The 20,033-nt window shown below is 42.4% G+C and overlaps 2 protein-coding genes across 5 annotated transcripts in view; one reads left to right on the forward strand and one right to left on the reverse strand.

Annotated features, from left to right (window-relative positions):
- Positions 1-15,030, forward strand: part of LOC102020433 — a 60,370-nt gene extending 45,340 nt beyond the window's left edge. For 2 of the 4 annotated variants that reach the window (XR_001232892.1, XR_001232889.1), the window contains one exon: positions 11,239-11,742. The gene's annotated coding sequence lies outside the window, so the exon portion shown is untranslated. Of the gene's footprint in view, positions 1-11,238; positions 11,743-14,985 lie in introns of those variants that run through there. The other 2 variants (XR_001232890.1, XR_001232891.1) reach the window with 2 other exon arrangements.
- The window catches only part of Clmp (CXADR-like membrane protein), a gene marked incomplete in the record, with an annotated part of 108,601 nt that overhangs the window by 37,372 nt on the left and 51,196 nt on the right, over positions 1-20,033 (reverse strand).

A 20,033-nucleotide genomic window follows, 5' to 3' on the forward strand; every position in this document is an offset into this window, starting at 1 on the left:
CTGGCTCCAGTGCAGATCCATCACCCTGCTAGCACAGATCCATTATCCCTCTGGCATAGACTTTCTAGCTTCCACCACTGACCTTTGGGCCTTCCCAGCGCAGATCCATGAAACAGGCCTGCATGAGACATTGTCATGGGCTCTAGGTCTTCAGCTGGACTCATGCAGGACATTATCATGGGATCCAGGCCCTCAGCTGGATTCTTTGGTTTTTAGTGTGTGGACAGATTTCCTGCACTCTCTTGTATATGATTCTTTGGGTGGCTATTATAAATAATCTTATAAAATATATGTCCTTAATTATATTGTTCCTCTTGCAATAACCCCCAAGCCATGACAGAGTGTGACAGGGCCACCTAGAATTATAGAGCAATTATGTAGTCAATATCTTCTTAGGGCATCATTTATTGAAGTCAAGTAATTTAAAATAATACCCTATATTTAAAAATACATATGGAGTCATTCACAGAAGTCATATGCATTTTTTAAAGTAAAGCAAGATTTTAAAGAAACCGTGATAGTGTCAGGTTGTTCTGCACTGCACCCCACATCCCAGAGGTGCATACGCACGCTCCTCTGCCTTAGGAGCACTTGGTGAAATCTGAAAAGCAGTGTCCTACTTAACAAGCCGCTGTGACCTCACCACTACTTACAGGATCAGGGAGAAATTCTGTCTCCAGCCCTCAGCACTGGGGCTCTTTGGGCTTTGGCCCTGGGCCTTGTTTCTAGCACTCATTTTTCTTGCTTCCTATTCTGTGTTTAGCAGAAGTCACGTATCCTAAAGGTACCCATCACTAACCACATGCTGAGCACTCACTGGAGAATGGGCAGGAGGGGTTCGAACAGAAACACATTCCTACCCTCAACCCACAGGGTGTTGCTCATGCTGCTTATTACCTCCCCTTCCTGCCTTGGAAAACCTTCCCCACTTTCAAGGAGCCAGTCCAAGTATAGTAGGTGGCTGTGCTAGAACAGCAGGAGTTTCTTTTATCTATTTTCCCATATGTGGACGTTTCTAAAGTAATTCTTATATTTTACTGTGCTTGTATATTTTCTCATCTTTTCTCCCACTGGGCATTAAACTCCCCAGGCAGGGGGATTTTTCATATGTGCCTTCGTATTTATATAATTCTTGTCACCAAATAAGCCCCAAATATGCCCTCAATGAATGTAAGCTGAATGGATTAACTTTTTTGAGGGACAAGCACATTTCCTGGGAAGCTCATCTGAAAGCATTAATTAATTCAATAATTCACCTATCCATGCATTAATTACACATTTACTAGCTTTCTATTCTTGAGGCAGATTTATGAAGCTAAGAGCAAGGAAAACAGAACTAATCTCTTCTCTCATGAAGCTTCTAATTGTGTGAAGAAGACTCACAGGAATAAAAGAAAACTACTTAATTACAAGTATTATATTAAATGGGATAAATTAAATATAATGAAGTGATTATATATAAATGAGTAAATGCTATAAAGGAAAGGTATAGGAAACTACAAACATATAATTCTTTTCTTTTTCTTTCTTTTTTCTGTGTTTTGTTTTTTATTTTTTGAGATAGGGTCTCGCTATATAGGGCAGGCTGGCCTTGAACTCCTGGCAGTCCTCCTGCCTCAGCCTCCCAAGTGCTGGGATTATAGGCATGCACCACCACACTCAGCTATAATAGACATATAATTCTATCTTTACATTTTGATTTCTTAGTATCACTCACAGTTGTATTGTTTAGATTCTAGCAGAATTCTTCCTTTTTAAAGTTTTCTGTAACTTATTCAAACCTGCCTTCCTCCCTCCTCTCTCCTCCACTCCCTTGTCCTCTCCTCTGCCCTCTCCTCTCTTCTCCCATGCCCTTTCTCCTCTCTTGCTCTTTTTCTTTCTTTTTTGGTATCTAACCCAAGACCTGGTACATGCTGGGCAAGCATTATACTCTGAATCATTCAGTGTCTTCTCCCCCTCCCTTTTCTTTTTTGTCTTTTTTTGAGACAGGGTCTCGCTATGCAGTTCAGGCTGGCCTTCAGCTCACTTTGTAGCCCAGGATGGTCTTGAACTCGCAAAGATTCTCCTGTCTCAGCCTCCAGAGTGCTGGGATTATAGGCGTGTGCCACCATGCCTGGCTTTTTTCCCTTTTAAAATGCATCTTTAGAGTATTCTACTTGGGAGATAATCACTTTTTTCCCATAGTGGTAAATATCCCTTATCATCTAAGGGGAAGGAAAACCAGCAGGGCCAGGCAGTCTCTTTCACATTTAGACACCAAAGCTAAACCAACTGGGAGTAGAGAAACAACAGAAATTCTACAGAAACTTTGGAAAATAGAGAAGTCTTGAGCAAGCCTTTCCCAGCACATTTTTTCAGTATTGTTCAGATCCCCAAACCCATAAAAGATATTAAGTGCATACAAAAGAAAATCACAGACCATTTTCCCTCATGAACATAGATGTAACCATTCCTTAACAAATCTTTGTAACAGATACAAAGAATAACATATCAGACCAAATGAGTTTTATCCTCAGAGCTAAGAACAAATTAATCATTGTAATTCCCTACACTTACAGAATAAAAGAAAAAAGCAATATGTTTTCAGCAAATGAAGAAAAAGAATTTAACAAGCATGGTGGCACAATCTCATAATTGGCTGAGGAAGGAGGATTACAAATTTGAGCCCAGCCTGGCCAATTTAGTGACTTAGCAACAGTCTGTCTCAAAATTCTAAAAATCAACGAAATAAAAGAGCTGGGGATGTAGCTCAGTGCAAAAACCCTCAGTGCAGTCCTTAGTGCCACCCTGCAAAACAAAAGAACCAAACTCATTCTCAGTAAACCAGGAAGAAAGTAAATTTTTTAAAAATAAGTTAACGTTCAATTGAATCTTAAACTATATAGAGATGTGAAAAAAATCTGTGGAATTTCTATATTAATAGCTATCTCACCGGGCATGGTGGTACATGCCTGTAATCCCAGCTCTCAGGAGGCTGAGGCAGGAGGATTGTTGTGAGTTCAAGACCAGCCTGGGCTACAAAGTGAGCTCAAGGCCAGCCTGAACTGCATAGCAAAACCTTGTCTCAAAAAGACCAAAACAAAAACAAAAACAAAAACAAAAAACCCACAAAAAATCTGCAATAGCTATCTCTATTGAGCACTTGCTAAGAGGTCTGTATCATTTAATCCTTATAACAACCCCAGTAAGCAGGTATACTGTTTATTCCCATTATACGGATGACAAAATGGAGGCTCAGAGAAGTGAAATAAATTGCCAAAGGAAATGTAGATAGGAAATGGCACAGCCCACATTTGAATCAAAGGTCTGTTTTAGAGTTTGTATGCCTTCACATTGTTTAGTACTACTTCTCAGCCAGCCATTTTATCTTATAAATTAGGCCACTAAGGGTCAAACTTGATGTAAGTTAATGGCAAAGTTGGGACTAGAACCCAGGACTTTTGACTCTCAGGGCACTGTTTTTGTTTTCAGAGACTGTGTTACTTTCCCATCTAATCCACCTACCATTTCCTTTTTACCAAAACAGTTTTCCTCTCTGGACGCTCCAGGCCTGAAATACTAGAGAAATAAATATAACTTACAAAGCCAAGGATTAAATTTCATCTTCTGCTCTGTTTAGCATTTAAAACCGCTAAGCCATGGAGAAGTCTCTGCCCATACTCAGAAAAGAGCATAGTAAAGCAAAATTGAGTGAAATCCTCTTTTGTAGGAATGTTGATGGTGAGAAAGAACAAAAGTATGAAAAGGAAAAAAAGGTAAGGAAAGCTAGGGCTGGGGCCAGGGAATACTGTATGGTATTCATCTTTCAGGAATTTGAAACTGTGAGGCCCCTACAGGGGTCTGAGGCCTGTAAATGCCCCCAGGAGGCCTCCAACTGGCCCTTTTGTGGACAAAGATCAGTTTCTGTCATCTCATTCATAGCCACCAAGGTCTCTTCGGGCTCCCTGAGAGGTGCTAGAAGTGGCCCCAGGGGCATCAAGGGTCAGGAGCTCTGCCCTACTCACTAGGCAAGGCTTGACACAATAAAAAGAAAGAAAAATTATTATCGTTCAAGCAGTATGAATTAAGAAAAGAATTGTATTGACTAGATGTTTGAGGAAGTCAGGAGAGAGAAGGAAACCCTCATCCCCTTTCTGCAGAAGTTGATGTCCCTTCAGAGGCACCCTCACCCAGATGGAAAGAAGCCACCTTCCCTGTGTCCTGTGCAAGGTAGGGACATGAGATTGAGCCTCCTGGGATGAGGGTAAACTGTTAAAAATGAGTAGGAATATCATACTTCAGGAGCCAGAAAATAGTTCACCAGTTGACAATCCTATTGAACGTTACCATGGTAACCTATGTACAATAGCCGCACAGTGCATAAACTATGTGGTAAGGTCTTTGTTTTTCTTCCCCAAATGGATTTCAAAAATAGTGATTATTCCAAAATAGAATTTAGGTGATCTTTTTCCTTCATCCAAAATAGTTTGACCATCTAGTTTTAGATCTTTACTCTCCTCCCTCAAATTAGTATAGAGTTATAGAAATTTCACTTGTCCTCTCAGCTCCATTAAGAAATGTTTCCTAGGGGCCACAGAGGTTGGAAAAATACAGAAATTTATATTTTGTGTCTTACAGAGAATTTTTAAAATTCCTCTTAGTTTAATTTATGTATTTAAGATTAGGAACAAATCAAACAAATGGACAAGAACAAGAAACAAGCACGAGGTCATCAGTTCGATTCCCGGTACCGGAAAAAACAAAACAAAACAAAAAAAGAACAAGAAACAAGCCCCAAACTAACTGTTTCTAAACTTTTAAAGTATGGAGTGTTTTAAAAGCTGTGAAGGATGATTACCTGAGCTGGCTTGGGTCCAACTGGAGTCCTGACTCTGCAATTCACTGTGGCTTTAAATCATTAATTTACTTAAACCTAATTTTATCCTGTGTCACATGAACACAAAAGTACGACTTTACATAGCTGTTGTAAGAATTAAATGTAATAACTCTTGTTTTAAAGCACATGGCACATACTACTGTGAAATTGCTTCTTGACTTACAAACCCATCATATGAGGTGAAAATGTCATAAATCACAAATATATTTACTATGTGTAAACTCATATTTAGCAGCGAGGTACACTGAGGCATCAGCTGTTTTCCCTCATCATCGGTGGCTGGCTGCAAGGCTCCCTCCTGTGGCCCAGCATTGTGAGAGACGCCGTATGTGTATTGCTGGTCTGGAAAAAGATTGAAATTGAAAATTCAAAGTAGAGTTTTTTCTGGGCGTGTGTTGCTTTTGCACTATTGTGAAGTAGACAAATTGTAAGTTGAACCATCGTAAGTTGGGAAGCACTTGTACAGCTTAACCGTTGTAGTAAGGAATATAAAAGTACAAAATAATAATCCTGGAGAAGGGGGACATATATGGAAGAAATCTCTAAGGAAAAAGAAAAAACTGACCCCAAGTCCTGGGGCAGAACCTCTGTTAGCACAAATAACACTGTGTCAGAGCACCCTGAAGAAAGATGGTTTCCATCTCCCTCCGGGCTGATTCTGCCCACGCCAGGGCACACTGCCCATGAGTGGGCAGCAGCCCTATTAAGGGACTCAGCAAAGGAAAGAATACTTCGGGGAACTGTCAAACAGGGAAGGCTGCTTAGAGGGTCCGTGTACAGATGGTTATTTCCTAAATAACTGCTTCCCTACTGTTCCTTTTTGCTCTAGGCCTTGCGGTCATAATTACCCACTAAGGAATCCTAGAGTTGTTGGGATGACCTAGAAATGTGTTCAGGGAAAGATGAGAAGTTTCCAGTGACTTCAGTATGGAATCAACAGGATCTAAAGACTGAAAAAGAGGCTGGAAAATCAGGATAGGGATCGATCAGGAAACGTTTGCTGGGTGACAAACACTTCTGAGAATCTTCTGAGTCCTCCTTTTCTTTAGGCCCAGCCTTGAACTCTGTCTTGTTTCCCTTATTCCACGTTTAGCAAGTATCCTACTGACGAGGCCAGCCTGGGCTACAAAGTGAGCTCAAGGCCAGCCTGAACCACATAGTGAGACCCTGTCTCAAGAAGACAAAAAAAAGAAAAGAAAAAAAAAGAAAAGAATCCTACTGAGTCTGTTTAGCAAGAATCCCCTATTCCTGGTTTGACTCTCTGAATATCTTATCACCCTGGTCTGCTTTCAGCCAAAATCATGTTACATCAGAGAAGCAAAGAATTACCCTACTTCTTAGTATTTTTCCATCCACCAATCCCTTCACTCTTGTGGCTAAATCCCCACATTTCCTTCATATATTTGAAGTTGAGCCCAATCTCCATCCCTTGTTTCAAAACCACATTGCAAGTAGCCACTAATGGAGTTCAGGACACACTGTCCCAAAGCATGACACCTTGGCATACTGAGTGTATTAAGCTGAATGAATGTGAGAAGCCTCAGGTACATGGAGGACTCTGATCTTCCCGTGAAGGAAGTCATGAGACCCCAGAACAGGTACCCTCCCTATATGCGGAAAGAGGGGCATCCTCGTCGCTGCAGATAGAGTGACACAGAGTGAACTGGCCTCCTTAGCTTCCTCTAGCTTGTTGTCCTTTTCCCATGACTTTCTACACTTCCACTCTAGCCTAAAACCCTGAGGTCTAACCATTTTTTTTTTTGTTTTCATTTCCTTACAAAGGCTCCTATGTCACATAAAACTTAAATGAAGTAAATTTATATGATTTTCTATTTTTTTTTTTTTTTTTTTTTGGTTTTTCTCTGGTACCGGGAACAGAACTCATGACCTTGCGCTTGCCAGGCAGGCGCTTTTGCCACTGAGCTAAATCCCCAGCCCCTATGATTTTCTATTCTTAATCTGTCTTTTGTTATATAGACTCCTGACTAAGGTAGAAGGAAAAAGATTTTCCCTGCTAACACTTTTCTGAACAGTCTTCCTTACCACCTTTAATGTTATGAACAATTTTTCTTCACCAATAACATACTGAGGGGATTAGGTCATCCTTGGTGCACAGGCCAAGGGGAGCCAGTAGGGTTCTTAAGCAGGGGTGTTTCATGTTCAAGTCTGTATGCTAGCATGTGAGCTCTGTCAGCAGCATGACAAATGCCTGCGCAGGGAGGGCTTGGTTTCATGGGGACCAGCTGCAAGAAATCCAAGGACAGCAACAAACAAATTAGCTGTTTTTGATCCTGTGAAAAATTTGTTTCCTTATTCACCTCAAGAACAACAAAACACCTCAGAAAATGGTGAAGCATCTTTGTAATGTAAATTATTTCTCTTCTCAAAAGTAAATTATTTCTGTTAAAACGACATCTCTGACTTATAAAGCCTGTACACTACATGTATATATGGTCAAAACTAAGGCCCTGTGGTTGATGTCCCAAGAGAGAACAATAAAAAATCCTGCGTGTGACGTCTGTCATAGGTATTTCAGGGTGCAGGCTAGGTATCAGAGTGTTTGAAGATGACTGTCTATAGGTTTATGTTACCTGCTTAACATTTCATGGCTAGAGCCTAGATTATTGCTTTTAAAAATATCTCCTCAAATGTAGACCCAAAACATAACTTAACATAAATGGAATGAATCTGACTTATCGGAAATGACTTACAGCATTAGGTTTTAGATGTGACAGGCTTCAACACAGGTGACAGGGTTTGTCCACTTCCCAGAGCCCCCTACCTTCCTCTATCCTTTTTTCCATGACTTTCCACACTTCAAGTCTAGTCTAAAATACTGAAGTCTAACCTTTTTTTTTTTTGAGATTTCATTTCCTTACAAAGGCTCCTATGTCATATAAAACTTAAATGAAGTAAATTTCTTTACTTAAGATTCAACACAGGGGCTGGCGATATAGCTCAGTGGCCCAAGCGCCTGCCTGGCAAGTGTGGGGTCGTGAGTTCCATTCCCAGTACAAAAAAAAAACAAACCAAAAAAACGATTCAACACAGATTCAACCCCTCTCTTCTAAAAAGCTGAATTACCCGTCCACCTTCGAATGCAGAATTGTCTTTGTTCACGGAGTGGGACAGAGCCTCGTTCACGAACAGGGAGGGGAAGCGCCCAGAGTGAAAGAGGAGAACAAGCTGGTAGAGCCGGCTGTGTCCCAGAGGGGAGATGGCCATCTCCTATGAATAAACAGTTTCACCAGAGGCCCTGCTCAGGCCATCTGCGCGGTGTTTGCTTTGGACCGCGCGGGCCAAGAGGGCTCAGGGTTAGTCTGTCCCCAGAGACGGTGAGAGCGACCCGAGCGAATCCCCACCCAGCGCGCTGCCTGCGGCGGGTCTCCTGGGCCCTGCCATTTCCGGGACCGCCGAAAACCTTTCTCGCGGGCGGACACACTGCCGCCCTCCAGCTCCTGTAGAACAAAAAGTCAGCCCGGCGCCCGCGGCTGCCGAGCTTGTGCGCGGGGAGGCACCAGGCTCAGTGATTGGAACCACATGTGCCGGAGGCGTCAGCGGGGCGACCCCGACACTCGGACAGTCGGGATCGGCTGCCGCCGCCGCGGCGTTTCATGTTCCTTTGTCCCTGGGGCTTACTAGGTCAGATCCGCGGAGAACCCTACACCACCAGGGTCCCGGCAGGAAGCGCGAGTTTTGTTTTGTTTTTTAATTTAATGAAAAGCATTTCCCCTACAAAAAACCAGCAGAAAATGACTAGAAGCAGAGGCCTAGGGCCTCTGCTTCGGAGCGCTCTACCAACAGCAGGAGCCCTCTGCCTTTCGCAGCTGTGGGAGAGCCCCCCCTCCCCGCAGTCCCTCCGAGGCAGCAATAAGGGTTGGAATTACTTGTGGTTGTGTGGTAAATTTATCAAATTACCTCAGTACCTCAATGAAATGAAATGAAATTTCAAACCAGTATAGATATATATACATGATCACTCTTTTTTCATTTAAAACTTCAAAAGCTTGGGGCTAGGGATGTAGTTTAGTTGTAGAAGGCTGGCTTAGCTTGCTAAAAAATTGGGAGTGGAGGCTAGAAATAATATCACCCAGAACCCTGCAGGGCCTAATGCACAACTATATTCTCTTTATTTAAAAATAAAAACAAAAAAGCACCTCAAGACCTCCCTTGACTCATTCCCTTCAAGCCTTTTCCTCTCCCCCAAGTACTTCCTGTTATTAATTTCATGAATATTCTTTTAGGTCCTTTTCTGTGTAGTTATAAGTACAGATGTGCGTATATAAATATACAACTTTATTTTACATTTAACTAAAGTCAGATTTTATTGTGTGCGTTTCTTGCAACTTACTGCCCTTTTCAGCAATTTGGAAATTTTATCCATCCTAGAATACAAAGATTCACCTCTGTGATGGAACTGATAACTGCAAAAGGGGAAAAGGCAAGACAGAGGGCTTAGCAAAAGCAGAATGTCAGCCTACGGGACCAGTCTAGCAACAGTTCCTTATATTTTGTGTAGCAGGGAGCTAAGAATGATATTTTCATTTCTGTGTTTATGTGTAAGTGTTTTTGTTTTTTGCAATCCTGGGCGTCAACCCAGGGAGCGTCTTTTTCATGGTAGGCAAACACCATACCGTGGTATCTCTGTTAGTGAATTTAATTCTTTCCACGATTCTGGTTGCAAATGAACTGATTCCTACACAGTAATGCTAGTCATTTGTCTAGGCCAAAGTCCCATGCCTGCTGTTTGGCGTTCCTGCACAGGTCTAGGGAGAGAAACATGAAGAACCAAATGGAGGGTCCTGACAACTGCTTCCTGAGCCATGCCTCTCACCTGGGGGGAGACCCTGCAGGGTTCTGGGTGATATTATTTCTAGCCTCCACTCCCAATTTTTTAGCAAGCTAAGAGCAGGATCCATGTCTTACTGGTCACAGAACTAGCACACATGGGTCTTAGTCCTACTTTTTCCCCTATAAGCCAAGTGACTATTGCTAGTAACTCTCCCAGACCCTCACTACCACCTGTGTTAAGTAGGGATAATTCCTTTTCACCTTACCCTCGATGGGATGGTGTCTGTCTCCATTTTACAGTCCAGTAGTATAGAACGGCCTGACCATCCCTGCCCCATAGGCGCTAGAGCAGTACTAGCCACCAAGCCAAAAACGGCAACTGAATACTTGTAATGTGGCCCCCTGGAACTGAGATGCACTGTAAGTATAAAACACACACTGGATTTTGAGACTCACTAAACTGGAGTTTAAGAGATCTTGTTAATAATGTTTATGTTAATTATAAATAGAAATACTATTTTAAGGTTAAATAAAATATAAATATTAATTTCACTGATTTTTCTTTTTCTGTTTTTCACATGACCACTAGAAAAATTTAAGTTGCATTGGGGCCTTATATTCTATTTCTATATTTTCTGTTGGACCCCATTAAAATGACATGAAAGGGTTAACTTATTTTCCTCAAAACTGACCATGACACTGTGATGCACTAGTTGGGAATCCCAGCCTCAGGTAATTCTCCGTAGGTCTGCACCCCTGGAAACTGAAGTGAGAGGACACCCCTTTCACTGGGCGGCCCTGACAGTGCTAGGCCATGCTGCATGAGCGGGTTTGGCTCTGCTAATGGTTTTAACGTGGTGTGTGAGCTGTGTTTTTCACCAGGTAATGCAGAATGACATCACAATCCCATCCTTAGCGAGCTCCAATGAACATGCCAGGAAATCAGTACCTACTGCATTGCCCGGCCGGTCACTTTGCATATTTCCTCTCTGTCCTTCAGATCACACCTATATCCTCCCTGGAGGTAAAGATCCACAACAGCAGAAATATCATCTGGGCCAAGTGCAGATGGATCCCAGCTACTCATTAGGGCTGGTTAGCTTCTAAGGGCCGCACAGGGCTGTGTGTACAACTCATAGGAAAAGCTTCGAGCAAACCTCTCACTATTATTTCAGTTCTAACATGAGTGCTTATAATTCTATCAAATAGCCATTCATAAAAGTTTAAAGATTTTTTTTTTTACTATTGAAACTCAGATATCCCTTGGGAGAGGTAATGGATTTAGCTATTATCTTGCATTTGTGTGTTGGAGAGGGAGTATCGCGTAGTGGTTAAAAGCAAGGGCTACCTGGCCTAGGGCAGGTGTAGCACTCACACCCTTAACCCCAGCATTGGACCATGAATGAATCACAAACTCTAGATTCAGCCACCTCTGAAAAGTCCACCCCAGCATGACTGCATGAGGCATTGGGAGGACATCTAGACACAAAACCCGTAACTTTCCTTCAGTTCTATATCTTCCATCCAATTTATTCAACACTTTTTCTAAAATGCTGTTTTTTTCTTTCTAGGTTCAACTTCAAATTCAGTATGGTGAAACAGCCCTTAAAGATCCGACTTTGGCTCTGTCCTTATCCTGTGTAACTGATTCACACCTGTGCTCTGTTCTAGGTATTGAACTGCTTCCTAGTATGCACACAACAGTTATGCTGCTGTCTTTGCACTCACTGCTTTCTTTCTCTAGAGCACCCTTTTGTCCTAGCTGTGATCCCATGGTTTACTTCTCACTGGTCTCTTAAGACTCAGAGGTCACATTGTGTGGTGAGCCTTTCTTCACTCCACAGCACTGTCTGTACACTTCCAACCAATGCTCTGTGTTATGATGTCTGCCCTACTAGACCGTCAGGTCCTGTAGGGTCCACACTGTATTCTTCTTCATTGTATCTTCAGCTCTTTATGCAGTGCTGGGAACCTAGCTGGTACTCAGGAAATAGTTGTTGAAGAAATGACTAGAAGTGCTGTGCATAGTGGTGCATGCCTCTAATCCCAGCACTAGGGAGGCTGAGACAGGAGGATTGTTGAGAGTTCGAAACCAGCCTGGGCTACAAAGTGAATCCAAGGCTAGCCTAAACTGCATAGTGAGACTCTGTCTCAAGACCAAAAAAAAAAAAAAAAAAAAAGATTAGAATCAAGATAACCTGCCTCATAGGGAAACAGTACTAAATAGTGGCAAAGGACTGATTCTGGAGCCAGATTATAAAAGTACAAATCTTGGTTCTGTGGCTTTCTGAGAGGCAAGTTTCTTAATTTTTCCATACCTTAGTATCTTAGGTACAAAAATGAAATGACACAGTAGCAAATAACCTTGTGAGTTAGTGATGAAAATTAAATAAGTATCTGTAGGACACACAGAATGGTACCTACCACTTGTTAAGTGCTACATGAATGTAACTATTATGTCTAGGGCTTTAGAGCTTTTAAGTAGCTTTTCAAGTAGGCATTTAACCCAGGTGTCTGACCTTAAAGCTTATGCTATTTTTATTCTGTGATGCTATCAAAGATTTGCATGAATGCTGCACAAGGGCATTTGGATAGAATCCGCATAGAAAAGGAAAGAGTATCAATGGTCTGTAATTCTGACAGCTTAAAGCTTATACATGCTGGCACATCACCAGGGAATTGGGGAAAATGTTTACTTCATGAATAGAACATATCCTAAATACATAGGTTCACAAAACGAGTTGGTTCCTATTCTGTTTCACATCAGCCTCATGATAGCAATACATGGTACTTAGCATATTCTGGTCATTACGAAAATATATTTACTAGCAAGATTTACCCTTTGTGGACTTCATGCCTGTGTTGTATTCCATAGGGGCCTGGCCTAGGGTGTGCCTGACATCTTGGCTTCTGGAAACATCAGCCCCATATTAGAAGAGCACATTAATGGCCAGGCAGGTGCTTGTGCTGCTGACCTATATCCCCAACCCAAAAATCTTAATAATTCTAGAGGGCATTATTATTGTTTTGTTTCACCGCTCAGCTTAGAAGAGAAAGTCTATCTGCGGCCCAGCCTCCACTCTCATTTCTCATTTCTCACTGACCCATTTCTCAAGCTCTGTTTTGCTTTTACCCAATAGGAATGTTCTAGCCCTACAAGGTGGTTCTGTTGAACATCCTCTGAGCATGTCTCCCCAGGAGCCAAGCCAGAACATCTGACACTAGTCCTTCCACCTGGAATGTTCTCTCTGTGCCCACGTCATCCCACTAGAATCTTCCTTGCCTCAGCCACATTTACTCACCTTTCTGGTTAACTCAGTTCCCACCTTTTCTGCATAGCTTTCAAAACACACTAGGTACTGGCAGTTTTCCCATTTTCTTTCTTTCTTTTTTTTTTTTCTTTTGGTCTTTTTGAGACAGGGTCTCGCTATGCAGTTCAGGCTGGCATTGAGCTCAGTTTGTAGCCCAGGCTGGTCTCAAACTCACAACGATCTTCCTGCCTCAGCCTCCTGAGTGCTGGGATTATGGGTGTGCACCACCACGCCCGGCAGTTTTCCCATTTTCTGAGTTTCCTCCCATAGCAGTTAGGTAAACATGCAGTACAGCACCCTTGTTGTTAAGATTTATGGAGCTTTTCACATATGTGATGTTACGGTTTATATCTAGATGTCGCCACAAAGCCTCATGCACTCAGAGATGAAGCTTTGGGAGGTGATTGTATTATGGATGTGTGATACTCATCAGTGGATTAGTATTCATGTGTAGCTATATCTGATACTGGGAAGTGAAGCCTGTTGGAGGAGGTGGGTCACTGGGGGCGTGGCCTGGAGGGGTGTTTCTCCCTCCCCTGATCTCTCCCTGTTTCCCACCTGCCACGCCATGAGCTGCCCTGCTCAGCCGTCCCCTCCGTCATGCTGCCCTGCCTTGGAGCCAGGTGACTACAGACTGAAACCTCTGCCAAGTGAGAGCCAACTAACCCTTTCCTCCTTTAACTTTTGGATGTTGTGTCTCAGTGACAAGAAAGTAACTAAGACTTAAATTGTTTTTCTCCTCCAAACTGGGTGTTCCTTGTTTGGAGCTGAACTGTGCCTCCCAAAGTTCATACGGTGAAGTCTTCAAAATGTGACTGTATTTGAAGACAAGGTGTTTTGTTCTGTTTTCTGTGAGGCAGGGTCTTGTTTTATAGTTCAGGCTAGCCTTGAACTCACTATGTAGCCCAGTCTGGCTTCGAATTCCACCTTAACCAACTTCAGATCAGATTTTTAAAAAAGTAATAAAGTTAAAATAAGGTGGACCCTAACCTAGTATGATTGGTGTCCTTATAGAGAGGAAATTGGGACATAAAAAGGTACAGAAGGAAGACCATGCTGATGACATAGGGGAAAGACAGCCATTTATGGGGCTGGGGATTTAGCTCAGCGGCGCAGTGCCTGCCTGGCAAGCGCGAGGTCGTGAGTTTGATTTCTTGTACCAGAAACCCTCCCCCAACAAAAAAAAAAGAAAGACAGCCATTTATAAGCTAAGAGACAGGCCTCACAAGAAATCAATCTTCCCAACACTTTGATCTCAGACTTCTAGCTTCCAAACTGTGAGAAAATAACTTTTTGTTAAGTCACCCCTGAGTGGTACTTTATTATGGTAGTCTGAGCAAACCAAAATACCCCTAATGGCAACTACTTCTGACTTGTTTCAAAGTTCATTAGGAAAATACTTACTGTGTTATAGCAGCACAATTTGTTATAGCTAAATCTTGGAAACAACCCAGATGCCCATCCACTGAGGAATGGATAAAAAAGATGTGGTATTTTTATACAACGGAGTATTACTCAGCTATACAAAAAAATAAACTCAAGGCTTTTGTAGGTAAATGGGTGCAACTAGAGACCATACTCATAAGTGAAATAAATTGGACCCACATGTGTAAACGTCATATTGTCTCCTTGGTGTAGGAACCTGAAAGACTAGGAAAAACTCAAAATGTACAATAGATGATAGGAAAGGGAAAGAAATTGCTCAAAGGAAGGAATGACTGGGATGAGGGAAAGAAGAAAAAAGAAAGAAGGAAGGCAAAATATATATATGAATAGCTGTGATAACTGTATTGCTGATGTCTGATGGTGTATTGAAAGGAACAGTTAATGCTTAAAATTTTTTATGCTCTAATCAATTTTTCATGCTTACGTCTGGTAATCTGAACAACTGATTTGAAGGTAACAATATCCAACGGAATTATCATGGTGAATTCCTACCATCTTGTCTAGTGAAACTCTGTATTATCTCTAATGTTTTATCTAATAATTGTTTTCTTATTCTCTTAGGTTTGAGCAATCTTCCATTCTTACATCTGGTAATCTGAGCAACATATTTGAGGACAGCGATATGTAATATAACAACCACTGTTAATTTGTATTATTTTGTTTTGAAACCCTGTATCACTTTAAATGTTCTTGCTTTGATTTGTTTATGTTTGTGATACTGGTGTGCTGCTACTGTTCTATTTTTTGTTTCTCACTTACTACTCTCTTTAAAATAAAAAAAAGGAAAATACTTACTGTGCACCTTGTCATTTCTTCTTTTAACCTGCACATTCCCCCTGCACCTCTTCATGTTGTGTATCATACATGCCCCAGTCATACCCAATAGCGCCTAGTAAAGGACCTGGAGCATGGAGTTTGTGTAAGAAGCGCCTAGCAGGGAAGCATGTTGAGAAAGTATTTCCGCCAGTGGGCCCGTGTAGATTGGCCTCAAGGGAAGCTCACTAAAGAGATTTGCTGTTTTCCTCTACAGACCAAAATCTCTTGCCATGAAACAAGACTGGCTGAGAGAGCGTGGTGCAGTGACATTAAGTGTAATTGACATTAGAGCATTGCTCTGGACTGCTGTCAATGAGGCTCCCGAGCTTTCAGGGCTCGAGCGGCAGCGAGCTCTGACATTCAAGCTTGCCAGTCGTGTGGAACACTGAACTCTCCTCTCCCGGCCAGTTGGCCTCCAGGGCTTGTGCAAATAAGAGTTTCAGATCTTTTCTCTCCACTGGGGAGAGATCAACTGAAAACTTCTATTGGATTTTTTTCCTTCTGAACTTGCTTTTCTCTTCTCTCAACTCTTCTTCTTTGAATCCTTTTGCCAAGACTGCATCTGTCCCTAGAGAGTTACCTCTTTCACTGAAAAGTTTAGTCCACCTCTGAAAAACATAAAACCTTCTTTTCTTGTAAATAAATAAAGCCACAGCAGGCTGGAATATTTGAAAAGAAATTCACTATGAACTGAATTTGGGAGACCTCATAAACACACGTATAACCAGCATAAAAACATTCATGGGGTATTTGTTTTTAAACAACTGGACCCCTGAAGTTTTTCAAAGATGCTAATTCTTTCTACCTCAGCTCAAGAGATTTCTCTTTGCTTCTTGGATTTTTTTCCCTTTGGGTCCAAGGCAACAAGATTGGCTACCTGTTATAATGCTGACCTGACCAAAAATGGAGCTGATGGGTACTAGGACGAATGTGGGTCCTCATACCTCAGCTGCTGTTCCCCATGTTTCCAAACAGTCTATGCTGGGCTGTGTCCTCTCACCAACATCCACACAAATAAGCTCTTGGGTGACTTTCTTGTATCCTAGACTTCACTTCTATTAGTAAATGAGAAGCTGGTTTCTCTCTGTGACTGCAATATGGGCCAGCAAACCCGAACACAAAACTAACCCTCTATCCCAAACTCTGACTAATAGGGAAAGCGGCTTGTGGAAGAAGGTTACCTGAAGGCCGCACAGGCAATGATATCTGCTGTGGTGATTATGGGCACATATTTGTGGGTTTGGAGATCTTGTTCTTGTGTGTCAATTTTGTTTGTTTATTTTTTGTCTTTTTGAGACAGGGTCTCACTATGCAGTTCAGGCTGGCCTTGAGCTCATTTTGTAGCCTAGGCTGGTCTCGAACTGGTAACGATCCTCCTGCCTCAGCCTCCCGAGTGCTGGGATTACAGGCATGTACCACCACGCCCGGCTTTTGTGTCAGTCTTGCAAGTAGGGCTTTGAGAAGGTGGATATTTTGTCCTAGAGATTTACAGTGTGTGATGGGAAGGCACTTGTGTGGCTTATCACGTCAAATACATGAAACATAGTAAGGCATGTCATGTCAAATAAATATGGGAACCACTCGGAATTAGGGGATGGACACTGGTTTGGAATTAGGAGTTTCAGGATTGAGCCATAGTTCTACCATTAACTAATGTGAGTGGCTTTGGACAATCCCTTTCATTTTGGGAGGCCCTCTAATTAATAATCGCTTTATTTTTCATTAAAATTATGACAACTCACTGTGGAAGTGCCAGTGACCACTCTCCAATCAGAATTTGTAATGGGCAGTTATATATGCCTTTGATGGGATATCACAGGCAGTGAAATATATAGTTACTACAATTCGTTTGGTGACCAAAGTATTTAAAAGTATAGGGATTGCTGGGACAAAATTGTAGAAAAAGCCTTGGTGGTTAGTAAGTTGAGTACTACTGAACTAGATACTGCAGAAGTCCTTTCTAACTCTGACATACTAGAATTCTTGTCTTATACTATGTTGTACAAGAAAAGTATGTGAAGCCTGGGGAAGAATGACAGACAGGAATAGCAATGTGGTGAGGGGCTGGAGAAGTTTGGGGGAAGAAGAGATGACCACTATTTGTGACAGGGCAAACCCTTCTCTTATTCAATATTTACAGCTCTCCTATGAAGAAGGTAGTATTATCCTATTATTGAGGAAACAAGCTCAGAGAGGATTAAATCTGCATTGTATAAGTGATAGAGCTATTTTATTACACTTCTAGGTCCACTAGTTTTCAAAACACGCTCGTCTTCTGATACCACATCTTTTCATTGCAGTGGCCTCCAAGACGGCTCCAGTGACTCTTGTGGCCTGGTATTCCTGCCCTTGTACAGCCTCTTCCTCCACCGAATAAGACTGATTTTTGAAAGCAATAGGATGTTGTAGAGATGACGATGTGTAACTTCCAAGGCTAGGTCATGCAATGCATTATGGTTTCCACCTTGCAGTGGTAGACTTCTCCCTCTGAGGGAAGCAGGGCACCCTGGCATGAGGAAAATAAAACAGCCCACGGAGAGTTCCATATACACATCTCTGGCCAAGCCAACACGACGTAAGTATGCCATGTGGAAGCAAGGATGGCGTGAACGTTTGTGTCCACCTCCCATCCCAAATTTATATGTAGAAGCCTTATTTTTTAGCATGGTTGTAAGTAGAAATAGGGCCTCTGAAGATGTAACAGGTTAAATGAAGTCATAAAGATAGGGTCCTGGCCCAATAGCATTAATGACTTACAAGAAGAGATACCAAAGTGTTCCCTCCATGTTTACACATAGATGGCCATAGAAGAACATAGTGCAAGCCAGGCATGGTGGCGCACGCCTGTAATCCCAGCACTCGGGAGGCTGAGGCAGGAGGATCATTGTGAGTTCAAGGCCAGCCTGGGCTACAAAGTGAGTTCAGGACCATTCTGAACTGCATAGTGAGACTCTGTCTCAAAAAGACAAAGAGAAAGAACATAGCATGAAGGCAGCCATCAAGGCTTCACCAGTCAGCGAACCTGCTAATACCTTGATCGGAAACTTATAGCCTCTAGGGGCTGGGAATTTAGCTCAGCGGCAAAAGCGCCTGCCTGGCAAGCGCAAGATCGTGAGTTCGGTTCCCGGTACCGGAGAAAAACCAAAAAAAAAAAAAAAAAGGAAACTTATAGCCTCCGGACTGTGAGAAACAGATGTCTGCTGTTTAAGTCACACAGCCTATGGTATTTTCTTTTTTTATGGCAGCCTGAACAAACTAATAAAGAAGCAGACTCTTCAGTCAAAACCAGCCTTCCAGGTGAACATAGCTGATTATTCTAATATCCTCCAGGGTTGGAGGAAAGTGGGAAGGCGTATTCTTCTAAGTGAGATTCTGAGACTGACTCAGAATTCTGAAATTGGTGCTGATTCTGAAGCGTCATTGCCCCTCCCACAGCCATTTCTTTATTAAGCCACTTACTTTCTGCCTCTTCTTACCTAGTTCCTTCCGTACGAAGCCCCTAGGTTTGGTCTCCCAGGCTTTCACACAGGTCACTCAATCCACTTGAAAAATAGGCTACTTGGCACAAACTCTGATACCCAGTCAGTGTTTGCCGAGGCGAGAAGATGGTGCATTGGGAAGAGGCTGGACTGCTTGGTTAGACTGGGGTTTTCACATTGGTCACCGGCTCACTTTGCAGTCTTAGGCTAGGCACACATTCCCTTCCAGTCTCTACGAGCTCTTCCAGCTGTAGTGTGCTGCCTCACCAGTCAGATAAAGCCATCTCTTTTCATAGGTTTACAAGCTGACCCTCAGTGTGCCTGGTAATAAACGCTGCAGTCCTGACAAACTGCTTCTCTTCTGGAGAAGACTGAGAGCAAGCACCCTGGTACAGAATTCAGGTACAGCGGAAGGTATGAGTGTTGGTCTCCACTGCTAGAAATCAGGTTCAGGGACTCCAGGAGCAGTGCTGCCTTGGCCTGATGGCTTTCCAGCCCTCGCCTATTGAGGCCTCATTGCTCTCCCCTTCAAAAACCACTGCTTATTGTTTTCTCACATGCATTGTATTTGGTGTATTGTTTTGGTGTTGCAATAAATCACATCAGGATAAGTTCAACTGTTGACCTCCTATTTTGCTGGGTTAAACGCAGGCATTTAGAATTAGACAGATCTGGTTTCAAAGTGTCGCTGGGGTTGTAGCTCAGTGCCGCAGTGCAGGCCCAGAAAGCATGAGGCCCTGGGTTCAGTCCCTGGTCTCACACACACACACACACACACACACAAGTCTGCTTTACTGCCCCCAATTGTCGAGCTTGGGCAAGTTTCTTCACCTCTCTAAGCCCCTGATTGACTTAATCTATGAAGTATGGTGCTAGTCATACATCATGGGAAAGTAGTTTTTAGAATTAATGATTGTCCAAGGGGAAACAAAGAAAGGAAAAAAGGAAAAAATACACGTATGCACAAAACAGTTAAGATTGTTATACAGCTAGTTTCTCTTAGTTCATTAAAAAAAGTTTTGTGCTAATAATGTATACACAAGATATTATTATGCTTATATCTTCTACTCTGAGTAAGGGCAAGGAAGGCATCAGTACACAATGTATCGGCTATTGTAACGATCCTAATAACCTGTTTTGAAACGGTTTAATTGTTTATTTATTTATTTATTTTTTCTTTGTCTTTTTGAGACAGGGTCTCGCTATGCAGTTCAGGCCGGCCTTGAGCTCACTTTGTAGCCCAGGCTGGTCTCGAACTCGCTACGATCCTCCTGCCTCAGCCTCCCGAGTGCTGGGATTACAGGCGTGCGCCAC

The sequence above is a fragment of the Chinchilla lanigera genome, unplaced genomic scaffold (genome assembly GCF_000276665.1).
Source record: "Chinchilla lanigera isolate Chin_1 unplaced genomic scaffold, ChiLan1.0 scaffold00011, whole genome shotgun sequence".
NCBI classification, from domain to species: Eukaryota; Metazoa; Chordata; class Mammalia; order Rodentia; family Chinchillidae; genus Chinchilla; species Chinchilla lanigera.